This window comes from Aulonocara sp. 'chitande type north' Nkhata Bay, linkage group LG16, assembly GCF_057382095.1.
Source record: "Aulonocara sp. 'chitande type north' Nkhata Bay isolate Kocher_YH1m ecotype deep benthic linkage group LG16, A_spYH_male_GT1.1, whole genome shotgun sequence".
Taxonomy (NCBI): Eukaryota; Metazoa; Chordata; class Actinopteri; order Cichliformes; family Cichlidae; genus Aulonocara; species Aulonocara sp. 'chitande type north' Nkhata Bay.
The window spans coordinates 39,941,948-39,961,644 of record NC_141359.1 but is presented as its reverse complement, the minus strand read 5'-3'; the positions used below and the strand labels follow the sequence as shown (position 1 = coordinate 39,961,644).

Here is a 19,697-nt window from a genome sequence, read left to right as displayed (position 1 = left end):
ATCGCTTTCCTGACCTCAACAGAGAGAACAGTCTGTTGTTGGGATGGCTGAGGTCCTTCACCATCTTCCTGGCCTTGGTCCAGCACCGCCTGCTGTAGATTGAGTGCAGGTCAGGGAGCTCGGAGCGGATGGTGCGCTCAGCTGACCGCACAACCCTCTGTAGAGCTCGTCTGTCCTGCATGGTGCTGTTCCCGAACCAGGTTAAGATGTTTCCCGTCAGGATGCTCTCTATGGTGCACGAGTAAAAGCTCCTGAGCACCTTGGAGGGCAGTTGGAAGTCTCTCAAGCGTCTGAGGTGGTAGAGACGCTGTCGGGCCTTTTTCACCACGGTGTTGATGTGACAGGACCATGACAGGTCCTGCGTGATGTGAACTCCGAGGTATTTGAAGCTGTCCACTCTCTCCACTGGGCACTCGTTGATGACGGGGGTCTGGTAGTTCCTCTCCTGCTTAGTGCTGAAGTCCACTATCAGCTCCTTTGTCTTACTGACGTTTAGAAGGAGGTTGTTCCTCTGGCACCAGTTCTCCAGATTCCTAATCTCCTTCAGGTAGGCCGTCTCGTTGTTATCAGAGATCAGGCCCACCACGACGGTGTCGTCAGCAAACTTGATGATGGTGGTGGAGCTGGTAGTGGCCACACAGTCATATGTGTACAAAGAGTACAGCAGGGGGCTCAGAACACACCCCTGGGGGGCTCCAGTGCTGAGAGTGGTGGAGGCTGAGACATGTCCGCCCATCCTTACTGCCTGTGGTCTGCCAGTTAGGAAGTTGGAGATCCACTGACACATAGATGAGCTGAGTCCCAGATGCTCCAGCTTGGTGGTGAGTGTGGAGGGAATTATGGTGTTAAATGCAGAGCTGTAGTCTATGAAGAGCATTTTAACATAATTCCCCCTTCTAGTGTCCAAGTGAGTGAGTGATGTGTGGAGGAGATGAGAGATGGCATCGTCTGTGGAACGATTTGGACGGTAAGCGAACTGTAGTGGGTCCAGTGTGTCTGGTAGTGAAGAAATGATGAAGTCTCTGACCAGGCGTTCAAAGCACTTCATCACTACTGAGGTGAGGGCTACAGGGCGATAGTCATTGAGAGAAGCAGGGTGGGGTTTCTTCGGGACAGGAACAATGATGGACTCTTTGAAGCATGTGGGGATCACCGACTGAGATAGAGAGATGTTGAATATCTCAGTGAACACAGGAGCTAGCTGGTATGCGCAGTCTCTGAGGATACGACCTGGGATGCCGTCTGGTCCTGCTGCTTTCCTGGTGTTCACTCTCTTGAAGGCTCTCCTTACTTCATGCTCGGAGATGACGAGCACGTTTCCGGTGCTGGCAGTATCTTCCTGTCTGCAGCCGTTAGCGCCGCTAACACTAGCATTGTTGGAGACCTTAGCTGCAGCCTCGAAGCGAGCATAGAAAGTGTTCAGCTCGTCTGCCAGAGTCACGGCCGCGTTCGTCATACCGGTTGTTGGTGCTTTATAGTCCGTTATTGTCCTTAGTCCCCGCCACAGGCTCCTAGAGTCACTCTGTTGGAGTTGTGACTCTAGTTTCCTCCCGTAGCGCTGCTTCGCCTCTTTCACCGCCCTCCGCACGTTATATGACGCGGCTTTGTACGGGTCCATGTCCCCCGTCATGAGTCCCGTGTTGTAGGCAGCGGTGCGGGATCTCAGAGCGTCGCGGATGGTTTTATCCACCCACGGCTTCTGGTTGGGAAACGTTGTGATAGTCTTTGTCTCCACGGTATCATCCGCTAGTTTCCCGATGAATCCCACAACCGCTTCCGTAAACACGTTGACGTCATCGTCGGAGCTGTTTCTGAACATGCCCCAGTCATGTTCTTTGCTTGCGAAATTTGATGAACTATAGAGGTGAGAGATGGAAGCTTTGTACATGGTCACATTAAGAACAAACTCTCCAAATGAGTGTTTGAGTCAGCAAACAGTGCAGGAGGATGCCACCGTCCCTCAGCTGGTGCTAGCATGACTGATGCTGCATCGCTGTTCACGTTGCCTCCAATCCATGAAAACAAATTGTGGAAGAGCGCTCTTGTTTCGAAGCTGCAGAGTCTCCTTACACTTCAGCAGATGTTTGCCCAGGCAGGACTCTTCTAACCCCGCTCATGCCCATTTGCATAGGTATGTAAGCAGAGAGAAGGGATGGCACATGTGTAGGTCAAATAACGACGCGTTGAAAAACGATTGTTACGGCAGAGTTGATCATGACGAGGGAGAAGCATGAAAAATATCAGTAATTTTAAAAAAGGCAGATTTAAAACACAGACAGTCCCGTCAGTTCAGCACAGGCAGAAAAGCAGCACACAGACTGCTTGTTTCACAGGATTTTGAGACTGCCCCCTGGTGGCAGTAAACAGCTACAACAAGTATATCTCCAAACGTGCTGTGCGTTGGACCAACACGCTGCCATGTAAAAAGGAAAAAGTTAGTTTAAACTGCTTAATGACAACAAAGTAGGAAGGTTAAGCTCAGCGGTAACTAGAACGCCCTCATGACTTATGAACCTGAACCTGGTGGGTGCAGGTTTTCTCCAGCTGCCATGTTTCAGGGTCAGCAGTCTTAGTAAACACAAAAAACAGCTTTATTTGTTTTTATCGTCCTCGTCCATTATTCCAAGTTTCTGTACGACTTCTTACACTTTATCTAATTTAGTGCTCAGCTCAGATGAAATACTTTTAATGAGTGATTTTAACGTGTGTAGAAAATCTGCTTCAAATCTATGATCGGACTTAACTGGCTTCTCTCAGAACGTCAGAGAGCCCACTCACTCATTGAACAGTGGTTTTTAGGAAACCCTCGTTTGTCTGATCATTTCTTAACAGTGGTGGATTACATCACACAGGTGAAATTATTTCAGTAAACTCGAATGTTTCCATCGTTGCCGTCATGGTGCGTGCCACACGCCAACACAGCGTGGAGCAGCTACCTAAACATTACTCAGACGTCGATTACCTTTTGAGTACTTTTACACCCTCCCTGCACATGACTGTAGATACTCAGAGGACTGACTCTCTGCTATAACTGCACACCTTAAAGCAGACAGTGGCCTTGTAGTTATTTCAAATGTTTTCATTTGGCATGAAAAAACAGTTTGTTGCTGTAACAAAGCAGAGCCGTCTGTAAAGCTGCGGTTGGACATGTTACTAAACAGAAACAGGTTTGTTATCTGCGTCGTCTCCAGGTCAGCGTCGCAGCTGTGTTGAACAACTATTCATTCAGGAATTTCTTCTAAAATAATTTTTTAACCTTTAGAGGAAACATATTTATTCATTAATCAGCTTTTATAAGAGCTGATATTCAGACTCTGTTTAGCCTATCGATCTTTACAAACTTCAATCATTCTTGAGATAATAATTTATCTCTATTGGATCACAGGCTTTCAAGCTGGCAGTAATTAAACCACTACTTAAAAAGTATGTGATCCAGCTCTGTTAGCTAATTATGCACTAATCTCCAACTTTCCTCCTGTTTCTACAATTCTTGAAAAATCAGTTTTCACAGAGCTCACTGATGACTCGAGGAATGTTTATTTGAAGAGTTTAAGTCGTAGATAAGAATTATCTTATGTCCTCTGTCAGTGGACTCGTCTCTGTGCTCGTCCTGTTGGACTTTACTGCACCGTTCAGTAACACTGATCACGGTATTTTACTACAGTGATTAGAATACTTTATTGGTATTAAAGGAAATAAATGATCCAATGGTTTGAATCTAACAGACAGTTTGTTCATGTAAAGAGGAAGTGCTCTTCACACACTAAGGAGTTCCACAGGGTTCTGTGCTAGGAACGTCTACATGCTTCCCTTAGACAATACTGTAAGAACCCACTGAATGCATTTGAAATGCTATGCAGATGCTACCTAATTATCTATTAGTTAAACTACAATTATGTCTTAAAGATATAAAGGCCTGGATTTCTGTGATTCTCTACTTCCTGCTTCAGATAAAGCTTGGATCATGTTTGGCCCTCTAAATCGTAGGAACATGGTGTCCAACCAGACGTGACATTATTATGGTGTGCAGATACACTGTTATAGTCATTTCTGATCAGGATATGTTCTTTAATGCGCTTATTAATATGTAGGACTGCTTCCTTTCATCGCTGCAACATCTCTAAAATTAGAAATATCCTATTTCAGAGTGATGCTGAAAAGCTGGTTCATGCATTTATTACTTCCAGGCTGGACGACTGTAATTCATTATTATCAGGTTCTAAAATTTCCCTAAAAAGCCTTCAGTTGATCCAAAATAGTGCCACGAGAGGACTGACAGGGACTAGGAAAAGGAATCATTTCTCCCACGTTAGTTTCTGTTAAATCCAGAAGTTGATTTAAAATCCTTCTCCTCACTTACAGGGTCTCACATGGTCCCATCATATTACAAAGATCTCCTTTAACCTTGTTATCCTGACAGAGCGTTTCACTCTCAGGCTGCAGGTCGACCTGTGGTTCCTAAAGCTTTCAGGAGAAGAACTGGAGGCGGAGCTTCGGCTGTCACACCCTCTCCTGTGGGTTTCCTGTGATCAGGTGACCCTGAACCACCTGATCACTTCTTCTCCTCTCACCTCTTTTCTCTCCACACGTTTAAACACCGCTGCAGCTTGTCATTCAGTTTTCCTCCTCTCTCACTCAGTCCTGTCTCTCCGTGCCCTCTTCTTTTATCTTTCTTCTTTTCAACCCCCAACACGGGTGTTGAGATGGCCCCGCCCCTTCCTGAGCCTGGTTCTGCTGGAGATTTCTTCCTGTTAAAAAAGGAGTTCTTCTTTCCCACCATAAAGTTATGATTATTACATTAATATTAATTATGTAACTTGAACTAGTGGAGGTGAAGCCTGCCAGACAGATCCTGGTTACAGCTGCCTCTAATCTGCACACCTGCCAGTCAAACTGGCCAAGTCAATAATGCTGAACCTCAATGAAATCAGCATGAATACCCCCCCCAAACCGTTTTTGTAACAGCCTGCATACGTGTTAATTTCCTCCTGGAAGCCGGGTCAAGCTGGAGTGTCCCTTGGAGAAAATGCAGTTCTTGGCTCAAAGCCTCTGAATTTGCCACCTGGTCATCACAGCACAAAGAGTCAAAGCTGCCATCACATAAAAGGGACAAATACATTCATCACCGTCCGTGCAGTTCATCAAAATGAATGTCTGAGCAGACGTATTCACCAGCAGGAAAACTGCGTTTTTCACACGCTCAGATTTTGACTAGTGCATAGTGCGTACATCTTGTAGCGCAGTTATCAGGAGAGCAGGATACTGATCCTCAGGATCTGCACACAACACTCCTGGCAACAAACAGCAGCAGCTTGAGTGATTGCATAAAGGCATGACATGGAAAAGGCTTCCAGCCCATCTGGGAGAGGCTACTGTAAGGATGCTTCTGATAATATAATGATGATCTGTTTCGACAACACTGTCTCTCTGTTAACACGTCATATCTTAACATTACACGTGCTCGATCCTGCCTGCGACGCTGACGGTACGAGCTGTGAGCCTGTGCTTGTTCGGGACTGTGACAGTGCCAAGTAGGCATCGAGAGTGCGTCAGAGTGCAGATTTTAAAATGTCACCAGCCCAACGCTTTCTGCTCAAGTTCTCCTTTCAAACACGACATGAGGCATGTCTTGTTTGGTCACCTGTGGAGGAATATGCAAAGTGTCAGCGCCAAAAAGTCCTGCTGTGATGTTGATGCACGATTCCAACAGCAATCTCATTTTAATTTCTGTCTCCACAGGTACTACACCCCGAAGCTGATATGGTAATGAGATTACAGTTGTCTGCTCCCATTCGATATGTGCGGCGTGATGTTAATCTGCATTCCATCTTCATCACAGTGATTCCACCGGCCTCACGCAAACTGACACAGAATCTGGAACACTGTTACTTCTGCTCACATTTTATAAAATCGAATCAATCCCAGTTTTTCTTCAGTTTGATATTGAAGAATTCAGCAGCGCTCAACTAAATATAGAAAGGACAACGCTCTCCTTCCTTCTTGGTGTAATATTCACAATAACAGCAAAAGCACACAGAAAACCTTCCTAACCATCATCGATTTATTTCAGGTTACAACGTGTTCTGGTTGTGATAAAACGGCACTTTAGACCGAATCAGTCAGGAAACCAATCAAACAGGCAGATGTCAGAACGTCCTGACCTTTAACCCCTAATATAAGTCAGGATTTTCCATAATGTTCCCAACAGCAGCGTTTCCTAGTACAGTACCATGTTTTTGTCATTTTGGGCTTTTTGGTAAAGTTTGCAGAGGCTCTGCTGACGGGCTGCACTTTAATGAAGCTGCAGCAACAAACACCCACTTCTTTTGAACTCGACGCCCTCAGTTTCTAAGATAAGCTTTCTAATGTAAATTTGTAGTAACCTCTGCTCATATCAGCAGAGGTCATTTTCTCCAACTTTACAATGCTGGAGACCCACAGCAGCTTTCACAGGCTGTTAGCAATGCAAACCAGTGAATGAAGGAGTCAAACATCAAACGTTGCTCCAAACCTTGAAATGTGCACATCGACTCTGAGGGAAGTTTTGTAGATGTGAAAGATTTATTTATTTATTTATTTTAAATCAGAGGAGTTGCATACGCACATTTATGAAGATGGATTACAGAGTTTAACTCTGAGTTCTACACAGCAAACAGCACACGGAGCATCTACATACTGCACGTTACAGCTAGCATGATATTTCATGACTATGGTGACGATTTGTGTTTAAAAATTAACCACACGACTTTAAACGTGCTTAATTAAATATGAACGTCAGCATAAATAAATTGGTTGTTTTCCACTCGTAACATTAGATGAATCGCCACTTCACGTGATTATTTCTCTGCGACATCAGCACAAACAAAAATCAGTTTCTTTAATCAAACGCTGCAATCAGTTCGTTGTTGCCGTTCGTTTGTTGAGATTTACTAATAAAATTAAAATCATCAGAAAGCCAATCACTTAAAAATTAACTGAGTTTGGTTGTTGGAAATATTCTGAGGTTTCCACTGAAGTGACAAACACACAGTTTCTCACATGCATCTAAAAATGTTTTCAGAAACATTTCCATCCTGTAACATGTCACAGGAATCTGCATCAACTTTGAAGGTCTATAAACATGTTAATAATAAAGTGAGGACAGAACAGAAGAGATGATGATTCAAGCCTGAAATGTGTAGTTAGTTATAGATGTAAGTTTTTAGGTGGTGCTGTGTCACTATAGCAACACAATCATTGTAAATAATATTGCAGTAATTGTTCCACAGAAAGTTGACGAGTCACAACCCTGAAGCACAGTTACTGTGTTATTTCTGACCAGCTCTGAGCTCGTTTTCAGGCTGGAAGGAGACGAGCAGCAAAAAAAGCTTCTGAAAATAATAATTTCATTATTTTAATGTAACAAACACTGAATGTTTGAATTCGTAACTTTGTATCTTTGCAAACAGTTTTAACGTTGGTCGTGTTTGCTGTGAATCGTCTCTCTGATGGGACAGTAAACTCAAAAATATGCCCAGACGCACCGAGCCGTAACAGTGGAGAACCGGGAGCAGTCCATAGTGCTCTAATGGACTTACTGGACTGTGGACGTCCAGTCCTTAATCTCAACCCGTGACATTATCACTCATAAGTAAACCTACCATAACATAACCACACAGATTAAAATGTGTTGCTTTAAAATTTCAGTGTAATTTTTAAAGATATCCTAAATGTGAAATGATTTAATAGTTTTAAGCAGTATTAAAAAATCCTTTCCGTCCAAAGAAGGTTTTTAAACGCGACCTCCATTTGTGAAATACTTCAGAAATAGTTTGTGCCCCGGGCCATTTCACAGCAGAAACACGGGAAAATAGTTTTTTCTCCAGACTGAAACTCGGTGTGCAGCATGACAAGTCGAAGTTTCACAGTCATTTAGAAACAAAGGAAACAACAAGTTAGCTTCAATCCTCTAAATCAGATCAGTTAGTTGTGATCATTGGAAACAGTAACCACATCAAAGTCATTTATTTGCTCCTGGAATCAGTAAACTGAGCGTCACAAAGTAAATCTGTGTTGAGCCTCTTTCTGCCTTTTGCTAACAAAAAGTCTAGAATATGGAAAATAGAGACAAACTCAGTGTGATGCTGTTTGTTGTGCAAGAGGCCAGAAAGTTCAGAGAGAAAGTTCCTCCAACTAAAACAGGACATGAGTTGAACATGAATCGTAGCAGAAATAATTCTTCACCCACAACTGAAACTTCTAATGAACCGAATCAAAGCTTTTAGATTGAAGTGCTGTTTAATGAGTCAAATTGAAATTCTCTCGTTAACACATTATTCTGAGCATCGATATCAGCAACTGAGAGAAATCTACATAACGACCAAGGATGGTTGTTTCAATACCAGCTGCTGCTTTTACTTTGTAGTGATGCACCAACGTCAGAATGAGTAAGTCGTTTTTACCTGTAATCAGAATCAAGAGTCATTTCTGATATTTGCCCAAGATTTCCCATCTTATTAACTGGGACACATAACATACGTTTCCTTTCATAGTTATGCATATGTATATATGAAGTGTTTATTAAACTGGTGGATCAACTGAATCATCAAACATCTCCATAATAACCTCAGCACTGTTTGGCCTAACAAACTCCTGTTTTTGACATTTCATTTTTCTTTGTTCGTCGTTACGTTTAGGGACCAAAACTGCTCTGCTAGGTTTGGGTTAAGCAAACATAACGTGTGTTGTGAATGTCACAGGTGAAAGGTTAGGCTTGGTTTCACCCTGGACCTCAGCTCGGCTGTTCACTGGCTACTAGAAATAAACTGCATCAAATGTCCTGGATAGTTTTTGTTATTCATTTAATTATAATTTGGCCTTTATTTGATTTTTTCAACTGTATTATCTACTGTACTTGTAGATAATACAGTTGATAATACAGGGTTATGACATCTCAACCGTTTCTATTGAAAACAAAATCTTGATTGTGGTTATTACTCACCCAAGTCAATAAGAAATGCAACCAAAAATGTTTCCATTGCTTTTTTCTTGGTGTGGACCTCAAAGACATCTGCAGTCACCTTCAGCTCCATCCATCCCACAGCACCAGCAGAGCACGCCTGCCTGCACCTTACGGCATCTCTTTCAGAACCTGAAGGATCTACTGAAGTCAGACTAACCTGTAGGTTGGAAGATAAAACTCAAATATAAATCCTGCATGTGAGAAGAAGTTGTCTTTTTTTATAGTCCACCACTTACATGTTTTCTTAATAATAGGCAGTTCCAAAAGTGCAGCCCAAAGGACCCAGTTTAAAAAGAAAGCCTTTTACCACGTCTCAATAATGGTTACCACATTTTGAAAATCTGCAATTTCCTTTAAAAGCAGCAGCTCTATCAATTTTCCTTTACTATGAAGGCCAAAAAATTCATTTCCATTGTACACAGAATGTGAAAAGAGCGACAGCGGTACATAAAACTGATAATAGACAGCTACATTTATAATAGGCGTCCTGCCACAGCAAAGGACAGAATACAGCAGAGCTCGTTTTTATTTCAGCCTCTGTTTTGGTCTTTTCCCCACGTGCTCCTCCTCTCACAGCAAAATCAAATCACAATAAAAGAAGAGCTCATGCTTTCCTCAGCGCTGTGCGCCTTCAGCACAGAGCAGCTTTGATACGGCTGAGGTTTGCTTTCTAAATCACATAAACACATTTCCTAAGTGTTTCTATCACACTGCAGTCTGCATTTCAAAGTTTTCCTTTAGTGGAATATTTGCATTACAGTGATAAATACTCTGAAACACAATTACTGGAGCTCTGTCTGTCCGCTGGTTAGTTGGAAATGTTGCGTCAGCCGTACCGATCATGAAAGAAAGATGAGTCTCGTTACAAATTCAGTGACCTGCTGGAGACAGCAGTGGAAACGACGTCCAGTGTGAGCGATTGTTTAGCCAAACACAGGCTGTAGCTGTGTCCCAGTGAAGGGGCCGCATCCTTCGGAGGCCGCATTTGTAGGCTGATTACGTCACAGCGACGCCACAAAGGCTGTCCAACTTCATCGACTCCAGCCGACAAACACTAGTGAACCTCGAGCTCCCGGCTGGCTATCAGCTGGTGGGTAACAGACGCCTCCGAAAACATCGAAGCACTTTTGCAAATACGTGATGTCTTGATAAATCGAGCAGATATTTGAAGTTTGCACAGCTACACGCTCGCCTGAAAATAACTTAAAATGTATTTGGTGACCCAGAAAGAGTAATATTAAAACTATGTAGCTGCTGCCATTGTTGAAAACTGGAACTGGCTGAGCCGCACTATGCAATCTGGGATATGGTGGACCACGAAGGATACACCCGACCCATCCTTCAAATCTGGGGAAAAGGAGGACGCTTTGGCTGGAGTCTACTTATCTGGACAGCCTTCGTTGCATCACTGTGATGTAATCAGCCTACAAATGCAGCCTCCGAAGGATGTGGCCCCCGAGTTGAGACACAGCATGAAGCTTTTAACACTGGAAACTACTTTTTGTTTGAGTGCTGCAGATAATCAATGAAAGGCATGTTCTTTGTACATCGCAGATCCTTCCAGTTTCTCTGCTTCATGTGAGAGGATGATTAAAGACAGTAAGTGTGTTTGATTGTGAACAAATGTAAAAGGAGTCACGACACAAAGAGCTGGAGCACAGAGAAATGATTGACCTTGTGGGCACCACTCCAGTAGATGTCAGCAAAGTTGGACCACCTTCATACAACTGTGTTTTTTCTAGTGCCGAGTATGGATTTAATACTCTCCCTCTCAGTGGACCACCTGTCTGGCTTTTAAACACTTTGACGGCCACGTTCTGCTGTAGTCTTAATGGTTTTAGAAAAACATGGTATGGTTTAGCGAAGGCAGCTGGAAATCCCAGCAGACTCATTAGCCAAGTGATCCAGCGTTGAAGAATTTTACTACACTATCCTCCTGATGAATCTTTGACTCTGCGACTTGTACAATACTCATCCTCAAGCAAATAACCCTGAACCAGCGGCTTTCTTCAGCCAAACATGCCTCATAATCTGTTATGTTCAGCTGAGGGTGCTGTGTGCTCTTTGTGCATACAGCAGCTGCTAAAAGGCATAAAACTCCCAGAGACCATCTCCACTGATAAAATGTGCTTATTATATTTAGTAAGTGTGAGGAAAGGAAGCACTGATGCACCGATACGACTGTTTAGTAGGGGTGCAACGATACACAAAATTCACGGTTCGGTTCGATACTTTGGTGTCACGGTTCGATATTTTTTCGATACAAAAAAAATGTTCATGCATTTTTTATTTGTCATTTATTAAAATTATAAATATATATTTTAACTCAAAAGTACAGTTTTTAAATTTAACCCTAACCCTTGTGCGTGTTTTTTATTTTGACAGCGAATGCGCACCTGCGGACCACTTATGTGCAGCCCTGGTTATTTAGCTCGTCATATTGCAGCCACAGAAATTCTTTTGTCCATGAAACCATAAAGCTGCACTTTCTTTTTGCCTCATAGTCTGATTTGTCATAACTTCTCCGTTTTGTGGTAAGCTTTTCTTTGGCTGTCACTTCTTCACCCTGACCTGTCTTATTTGGCTCAGCAGAACTGAAATGCTTTTACACACTCACTCACATAAGCTCAGCGATTCTCTGCGCGATCAACCTCTCACATGTTTAAGCTGCGGGAGATTTCACTTGTCATGTTTGCATAGTAAGCTAACGATTAATAAGACGATGTCAGAGGAATTGGTGCACAAATTATCATCACTCACAGATCAGTGCTGTCGCTCTCTATACACAGTTCGCACGATTGCAAAGTGAAAGCAAAAAAACAAGCGCAAATTCAAACGCGACTTCAATATGTCACATATTGACAGTGGCTCACCCAATGACATAATTACCCAGCTACATTTCTGAAAGAATGCAAAAGCATTGACATATATTTTTCCTACAATAGCCCGACGGACAGGGCAGAGATAGATTTTGGTAGCCCGACTGAAAAAAATCGCTAGCTCCGGGACGTCGGGCTAGCGATATTGCGAGCCCTGTATCTGATTGAGGAATCACTCATCTTTGGAAAAGAGAGTTTATTACAGAGAAATGTCTCTTTCCAAAATAAAAGCTATACTATCCGCTTCTTCTGGGCTATATTCTCAGCAGCATAAGGAGAATCATGTGCTAACAGCTGTCTAAATGACTCGGCTAAAGTTAGTAGCATGCTTGTTGTTTTTGTCTTTGCACTAGGATGATGTCGGCGTAAATGTGCAGTCATATTCGTTGTGTTCCCACTAGTGCTTTCAGGTTAATCTCGTTGAAATGACCTTAACACCACAACACGGCAAATCTCCGTTAACGAGCTACCGCCGATCGCTCCGTGCATGGGGCTAGACGGCCAACACGTTAACGAGCTAACTGCGCTAACACACTAGTTCACACCAATGTAATTGAGCATTGCATGGCACATCCAACATACTGTTTTACTTTAGTCCATGACGCGCTTACCTTCAGGGTCATACGTCACATGAAAACCAAAATAATTCCAAACGCCAGATCTGAATGAGGGTGGGGGAGGTCCATGTTGCAAGGAGAGCTTAACTTCTGTCTCGCTAGCTTGCCCTGCGCTCTTCCTTCTGACGATGCTGTCTGTGTTGAGCGCTCAGTGAATCTGCATTCGACTACTCCGCCTAGGCTGCACTGTCGAGCCTAGGCGGAGTAGTCGAATGCAGATTCACTGAGCGCTCAACACAGACAGCATCGTCAGAAGGAAAGTTGATAAAATAAATTACAAATGTTGTAGTGTTCGATACATATGCGTACCGAACCGAAAGCACTGTATCGAACGGTTCAATATCGATACGAATATCGTTGCACCCCTACTGTTTAGCTCTGTTACGTGACCTCCAGAGCTTCATTGAATGTATTCACAGTGATGGCGGTTACTGTTACATCTGTTTTGTTCTCACCACGGGAGCTATATCACAGTTTGGCTGTTGCTGAGTCATTTTGTCCCAGAAACTTGTTGTTTGTTGGTTTCTATTCTGGTACTTGCTGAAAATCTTTTGTCTTTGAGCTCTTTTGTTAAGAATGACTTTGCTCCCAGGAGCACAGCAACAGAAATGTAAATTTGTTGTAAGATGCTAAAGAGTTTAGCTGTGATGCTGCAAAGTTTATTTTTACCCACTGCAGCAAAGCTCGTTTCTAAAACGTGTCCACTCAGGATCTGACGGCTTTTCTGTTTCCTGTCGGACCAGCCCGCTCTTCTTTTGATGCTGTGCAGATGAGGCTGTTTTAATCTGAAGCCGGTGGTTGTGCTGCACTGTTCAACAGCATGAGCGCGGTGCAGAAAATGGACAGAGCAATTTTCTGTTGACAAATGAACGCACGCAGTGATAAAGTAGAAGGACTGATGATGTGCATCAACCGGTCACAGCGTTTTCAATAGAAGGCCAAGAAGCAGGGACCATTTTTACAGCACAAAGGTGCTAAAAGCCTTTAGCGGACGACTCATTTGAAACATTATTACACGAGAGAAGTGAAGGAACCGTAATTACATCTTCCACAGCTGTTTGAATCAGTCTGTTATCTGCAGAACATAAAGGTACGGTTTTATCTACAAGTTCTGCAAAGGGTTATAAATTAAAACGTCTCTGCTGTTTCAAAATACAAGAGTCTGGATTATTAGCTCGCATTTCAGAATTATGAAGACGTGCTCATGTTAATGGGCTCGTTTATAACACCACTGCTTGTGTTACCATCAGTCCTTCAGTCAGTTTAAAGAGAGAGTCACAGTTTCCCTTTTTGACCTGGTTCAGCCCAGAATGAATCATCTGATCTGCACTGATGCAGCTTTCTCACAGTGAATAAGGGTGGAAGGATTTGAGAACATGCAAAGTTGACCTGTTTTCAATCATCAGTCATTCGATTGTTGGGTTTGTTTTCTTTGTGTTATTGTAGGTTTACCTTTCAACAGAAAGCACCGCAAAGCAACCGTTCTTGTGATTTGAAGCTGTGTAAATAAAACTGAATTGAATTGAAAAATTGAACTCTGTGTACAAACAAGTGTGTTTATGCTAGCAGTGATTAAATCTGTTAATATAAAAGTGCCTTGAGGCGACTGTTGTTGTGATTTGGTGCTGTAGAAATAAAGCTAAATGAAACTGAATCTGTTGCAACATCACAGATTTGACTGTGAAATATACTTTTTTAAAAATCTCAAAACTCAAAAAACACAAGTTCATTCATGTTTTCTGCTCTTTAGGCATTAACAAAAGTTATGTGCAATATGATGAAACTTCATTTATGCAGATGGCTCTTTGCTACCATATGGCCTAGTTGTCACAGTTGCTAAATTAATTGCAGTAAGCCTACTTTTCCCTGTGCAGTGGGTAGATGTCATTATTGAGTTAGTTTTAACAGGGATGGATGTGGAAGCTGTAAATCGGCTCTTAGTATGATTAACGAGAGAGTTATAGGTTAAATTTAAATGTAATTAAAGGTTAAAGTCTAATAGAAAGTCATCTTGCTGGGAAGATGCTCATTTGACCTTCAACAGATGTTAGTTTTCTGGCTAAAATGTCTCTTCGGTCATAAACCTGTTTGTGCCATCAGAACAACTGATGAAACATGTTAATCATATCAATCACTGTTTTTCTGCAGCTTTTAGTGAGACCTGACTTCACCTGATGTGTTGCCGTGCAGTGGTCATCTACAGCATCCGGTCCCGGTTTGAGGTTATTGTTTTGTTATTACCAGTGGTGGTACTGGTGGAGGCTTTCCGTGCATCCTTTCCAAACAAGCACCTGTTCAGTGTTTTCTAATGGCGCCTTTATGGAGCTTTTCTCTGATCGTTACAGTCTGACCTTGAGATGAGTTTGCTCGACACCCACTCCTGGAAAAACTGTGACATTTTACTAAGAATCACCTGAATAGTTCAGACCAGCACCTGCCAGTACCTGTGCTGTTATAGATGGGGTCACCTTTGCTGATGACCTGTTAACACCACAAAATCAAATATTTACACTTTTTATCTTTGAGTATGTTTGTTTTAAATAAAGGAATAAGTCAGATGAATGAACATGGGTGTGGTCGGTTACATTTAACCTGTTAGTCTGATGATGAGTGAACACGCTGACCATGTGGAGTGATGCTCTTTGACTAGGTTAGTTTTGTAAAGACTAATCTAGTTCTCAGTTGTGCAAAAGTCAAAACAAACATATCAGCATTTCAAAGGGCGTAGTTTAGGTGAAGCTCAGTATCTGAGAGTCTGAACGAATGAAAGGTCAGTGTCATGTTTTAATTAGATACATATGACAGTTTGTCAGTGTGTTTTTAACTCATTCACTGCCATTGACGTCTATAGCCGTCAATGGCAGTGAATGAGTCAATGGGTTTAACTCATTCACTGCCAGCTATTGGCAGTGAATGAGTTAACTCTGCTCTGTTTTGGTCTGTCCCACTGACGGGACTAATGGTCATTGCTGTTGGCCACATGTCGGCAAAGTTATGTGACATTAGTGACGTTTGTACTAACTTTGTTTTAAAGCCTTTACTTTAAAGTATACGCCGTTCAATAGTCGACCTTAATCTTACAGAGAATGTGATGATTTATGGATAATTAAAGTCAGTCATATATCCACAAACACAACAAGCTGAAAGTCAGTGATGCTGCTCGGTTTACAGTCCTGAACATCACGGCACAAGCAGGATCCACTGCACTGTTAATGTTAGCTGTGTTATATTGCTGCCTCTGTTCGGTGGTGTCGAGCCAAACGGACTTTAACGTGTGTTTGAACGAGCTGACGGTTCACTCGTTAAGCTGAAAGAAAGATGCTTTAATCACAGCAGTCACACATGTGTCCACTGCACCATCTGGAACTCTTCTTGTTTACACTCGTAATAACACAAACACTAAATCCTGCTTCTCTGTGCTGTTGTGTAGCAGTGTGTACACCTGAGACTGTCACCTGTCTGTCTGTCCTGCACTCTCTCTCTGTTTCTTTCTCTCTGATTGTGGAATAAAAGTATGAACATGTGTTTATAAGTTACACTTGTGTTTGAATCCTGCAGCTTATCACACATTTGATTTCCATGTGTGACGACTGCAAGTGTCCAGAGTGAGGACAGACTGAGGGACCCACTGCTGCACATCATCTGTGAGGCTTTGCAGCCCTGATGATCCACCAGGACAAACTCAGCAGTGTGTGAGGAAGAGGAGGAGGAAGAGCCAGCAGCAGCTGACAGATGGAGAGAATAGACAGACTGTTCCCTGTTTGTGAAGGACTGCTAGGAAAGTTTAACAGAACTGTCTGTGCTGAATCAGTCTTATTAGGTAATGTTCAAATAATGTGATCATCCCAGTGTTTCCAGTGTGGGAGAAAGTACTCAGAGTACTCAGGGCCTTCAAGTTACACACTATGAAAGGCAGCAACAAGTTAAATGTTCAGAAACCTAAAGTCTGTATCAGCAGCAGAATGGAGCTAAAATAAATGTTGGTTTCAGTTCTATGAAGCTTTGAGTATTTTGGATCAGTAGCTGCTGTGTTTGTTGCATCATATTGCTGTAATTGTTTATATGCTTTATATATTCTGAGCTAAGTTGATCTATAGTGTTACATCATATTCTATAAGGATGTTATGTGTTTGTAGACTTTCTGCCCAGTTTGACCCATTTAGCAGACGTCAGCCTGTTTAAGGCTCTGATATCTATTCTGTGTGACTTACAGCAGTTATGACATGGTCTGATTTTCTCACCCAATAAAGGAATATTTCATATATCAGTCTACTCTTCATTCTATCAGACACAGTTATCACAGCTCGTACATTTGCTTTTTACACATGTATGTAAGCATTGAGCCAAATTTAGTAATGACAACATATTAAAAGAACAATATTTGTCTCTTATAACACATCTGTATACACACTGTCACAGATACTTGTCTTTGAGTGAAGATCTAAGGTGACAGGAAATATAAATAACTGCGACTTGAATCTTTGACCCAGAGTTCAAGCTCACTGCTGTAATATATATATATTTATATAATATTGTCCATATTATATTTCCATTACCACAGTGAGATGACTTTAGTCTCATGAACAACATCAGCTAATTGTTATTAACTAGCTAATCTTAAATGACTGTTCAGCACAGAAATGAAGCCCAACAATCATGTTTACAGTCCTGTGCTCTCAGCCTCAGATACTCAGCTAATCAAAGTGATGTCAGCACAAAACATTGTGTCTCCTTCTTTCTGTCACACAAAGCTGTATCAAACGTTAGTATCATGGTTGCTAGGCAACCTGAGCAGCGCAACGAAGGCCAGAGCGTCCCGTTTCACAAGCCTCTCACTTCCGCACTTCTGTATCGGCTCGTACTGACGTGGCTCTGCAGCATCACACATTAGGATGTTTTATCTAATGATCTATGACCTCAGCGCATTCAAAATAACACTAAAAGCCTGTTAAGAGACATCAATTTATTTAGAACTCACCGGAAAGAAAATGCTGCGAGCAAACCAACAAAAAATCGGGGATGGCAGAGAAGTCGATATCCGCTCGTGTGAGCGCTGCAATCCAAGCCTGACGTCTTCGTTTAGTAATATCGGATACATCAAATCCCTCCCGTTGCCTCCAGGAGGGGAAACGATGAAAAGTGAGCCCATTGTCCAGTATTGCCTTCCCTATCGTGTGATCTAACGTTGCAACCGACAACACAGCACGTACGAACCACAGCTGACGCTTCCGTGTGCTTTCTTTGGCCTACTGTCATGGCGGGAGGGGGCGTGGCCACCTTCCGTGACATCACAGCCATAGACTAGACCAGTGTTTCCCAGCCTTTTGGAGCCTCAGCACATATTTCACATTAGAAGAATTACACGGCAAACAAACATGTCACAAAAAGCATGTTGATCATTTTCCCCGAGCACCAGGTGCAGTGGAACTGGCTCGGTGTTTCCCCAGTATACCATTTCTGCTTTCTTCTGACCACTACTCATGCTCGGGCCCACATCTGGGTCAGCGTTTTCTCCAGATCCCAGGTCAGATTGACTACTTATAAAATATATATTTATCTATTGCTCTTTCGTGCTGCATTGTCTCACTCACAGCATGACTATATAGTTTCTTCTTCATCTTCTTCTGTTTTACTGGCAGTTAGCAATATATTTCATTGGAGCAAGAAGTCGTACTGCCCCTAGTGCAAGAGAATGTAATTGTTCTGTCCAAGCTGTCCAACGAGTACCAATCAGGTGAAACCAGATAATCTTCCACAGCACACCTATTCACTTCTGCCACGGTACAGTGGTTGGGAAACCCTGAACCAGACTAAAACTCAACTCAATAACAAAAGAACGTAACATTACTCCAACATAAGAAGTCAAAAAATACCAAATAAGCTCAAGATGCTGCCTCACAGACCCAGCTCCCTGACAATAATATGTGATCATGCATTTGGTCATATTTGTGTGTGTTACACTTTTACACTAAACCTTTGACAGAGCAAAAACAGTTCTGTGGTTCACGTCACCACCAACATTTGTTTCTTGCTGTATGCTTTGCAGTCCTGCTGGTTCATTGCTGTTCTAACACACTGCAAGTAAAGTGAAACTGCGGCGTCTAGCAGAGTGAGAGATGATGTGACACTTTACGTGACGCATTTAGTCCTCGTTATGCATTTTAAAAGGCTGATCTCTGACATTATCCAACTGCAGAGTGTGAGCACAGCTGCAGCTGCTCTGCCTGCTGTGACTGGTGAAGCGGTGACTGGATATCCAGTCATTGTTTGGACATCTCCTGCTGCTATGGCTCGGTCTGTGGTGGACTGGATATGTCCAGCTGCAGAAGCTTACAGTTTGAACCTGTGAGACTCGTCTACCAGGTGTGTTACCTGCATGCATGATGCAAAGTCAGTGAGCGAGTGTCACTTCCATAGCAAACAGATATTTTAGAGCCATAATAAAACAAAGATAAAGCACAACCACAGCCAAAATCACTCGCAGCTGTGTGAAGTCATAATCAAAGACAGTCTTGGCAGCAGCCAAGATTATCCAAACCAGTGGTGGTCTGGTATAATGCATGATACTGCATCAGCTTTTCTCCACTGGCTATCAGATGAAAAGCAGATGTGACTGTGAGATAATGCTAAACATGTCTGGTAGACGAAAAGGTTCTCGCTGTCTTCTTCGGGTGTTTTTGATTTCCTCGGTTCTTTCTGCAGCCAGTTTATAAAAGGAAAACCACTTTTAAGCTTGTAGCAATGACAGCTACATCCAGGAGGCTACAAAATGAACAACCTGGAACAAAAGAGAATTCTAAACTCGCCGCGCTTTCAAATAAAAATGGCTATATTGGCATTGACAGATCCACAAAGATCAGAGGCAGAATACAGAGTTTCCCCTGTTCACTTAAGCCCACAACTCCAGAGACAGGGACGTGCACTGAGTGATATAAATCTGAGGAGCCAAGAGCAGGAATCACAATTATCTGGCATTTGTGCAGCCAGTTCACAAAGCTGAGGTGAACTTCCTCTCACAGTCACCTCGTATTCCTCACACAGCAGAACAGGTCAGAGGCTCTGGCGCTCTCTGCCATGCTGTGAGGCTCAAATATCACAGTCCCCATGAAGAAAAGAAACTAGCATATCATTTCCTCAACATCTGCTACGACAGCAGGATTTTGCTTCCTGTAAGTTGGCAAGGCCTTGTGCGACTGACAT

The 19,697-nt window shown here is 42.6% G+C and overlaps 1 long non-coding RNA gene across 1 annotated transcript in view; it reads right to left on the bottom strand.

Annotated features, from left to right (window-relative positions):
* Positions 1-17,732, bottom strand: part of LOC147312108 (uncharacterized) — a 56,037-nt gene extending 38,305 nt beyond the window's left edge. The window contains exons 1-2 of the long non-coding RNA XR_015125401.1: positions 17,476-17,732; positions 8,981-9,158 (exon numbers count right to left, since the gene is read on the bottom strand). This is a non-coding gene — a long non-coding RNA (uncharacterized LOC147312108). The remainder of the gene's footprint in view (positions 1-8,980; positions 9,159-17,475) is intronic.
* Between the last annotated feature and the right edge of the window lie 1,965 nt (positions 17,733-19,697).